The sequence below is a fragment of the Penaeus chinensis genome, chromosome 27 (genome assembly GCF_019202785.1).
Source record: "Penaeus chinensis breed Huanghai No. 1 chromosome 27, ASM1920278v2, whole genome shotgun sequence".
Taxonomy (NCBI): Eukaryota; Metazoa; Arthropoda; class Malacostraca; order Decapoda; family Penaeidae; genus Penaeus; species Penaeus chinensis.
In genome coordinates, this window is record NC_061845.1 from 26586324 (window position 1) to 26588036 (window position 1713).

Here is a 1713-nt window from a genome sequence, read left to right on the forward strand (position 1 = left end):
ACTTTGTCCATAATTCCCTTCCTAATTTAATTTGTTGCTTTCTCTCGCAAAGTTGCCATTGGTTAATTCAGGCAACTTTTTTTTGTGGACTTGATATTTATTTTTATCTCTGAAAACCCTTCGGCCCCAGGATTTTCCACCAATCCTGAAAAAAAAAAAACCGGAGGAATCAAATTTCTTGTCATTTTCATATATGTCATCAAAATGCATATATTCATTAGTATATCATTATCATCTAGGACTTTTGTGAATCTTTCTTTTAATAGGCACTGCGTAGCGAGGCCGATATAACGCAGTCTTGAGATCGTCATGCTGTTAGTGCTGCCTTTCACCCCTGCAAGTTGCTCATTCTAAGACATACCTCGAAATACAGTTGTTGTGACATCCAGAGCGGTGCTGTACTGTGACTGCCTCTGCTGCATGAATTTGTGCAATGCAACGTGACTGTGTACAGGTATGATTTCCTCAGTTGATGGGATTGCATGGATGCATAGTTCATCTATATAAAATCATTTCATGGCAAAAGGTGCATGCTCTCAACGGAATGATCGACGGTGTAGCAGGTCCATACCCACTAGCACGTCTCCTGGGAAATGAACGGTTCATCTTTACGGCATGGACAAACTAAGCTAGGACAAATTGAAGATGATATTCTTATAGAAGACTAAAAGTTGCAGTCGCTTGCACAAGAATTAATCTGCAGATACGAACAAATAAAGGAAAAAGACCGCGGAAAGCGCCGCTCTGCCGAAGTCCATTCTGTGTTCCCGAGTTTCAGCTGTGTCTTGCCGTGCATTTTTTCTCACTAAGTATTGGAGGGTAGAGACCACCATTAACCCTCCCCTCGGGTATTACCCAAAGGGCACGCCCAATCACAACTTAGATTGTTGAATCAATTTTGTAACGTGGAGCCAGGGACATAGTCTGGCGAGTGCGTCCGTCCTGTTACGAATTACCAAATGACCTTTGCTCACGATACTGACACGGTGTACAAGATCAGTTTCTGGATTCAAGCCTAATCAGCTTCAGCAATTACTTGGTTGGGAGGACCTGAGATACTTATGAATTACCTCATTTCTGGGATCACTGCCGTATGATTTTTCTTTTACATGAGCAAACTCAGACCGTGTATCAGTGAAGCAGGTTGTGATTTTAACGTTCACTTTGTGGCACACGAGGGGTCTCCCTTTCCGTGGCGGTGGTCATTTGGCGGCCATTCCCTTCATTCTTTTCTTCAAGATGGGAGAGTGACCCTTGGTAGCTCCTCTGGCCAGACACATAACCTAGAAGGCGAGGCATGCGGTATTCGGATGTATTATGTCCCTTTTGATGATAAACTTCACGACAACGGCGGCTGTAGTCACGTCGTTGCACACCCACCGAGTCTCTTTATCTACGATTTCATATAGGTAATCGTTGGTTCCCTGGGCCAGTCATCTCAACGGCCTAAAAATAATTCGTGACTGTGCTAGCATGCCAAATAAATGTTCTGGAACACTGATTCCTCAAAATATTGCACGGAGCTTTGAACTGAACAAGCTCCATGACAAATCACCTTGAAATTCAGAGCCAAAGTTCCCCGTCTGGGCAGACCCATGTCACTTGCCTCTTGCCATCCTTTTAAATGCTACCTCTGCTGCAGGCTGGGCAATCATCTCAGCTGTTGAAAAGTTCCTGGTTCTGGTTGACTTAAAGGTGTTAACTTGTACTCTC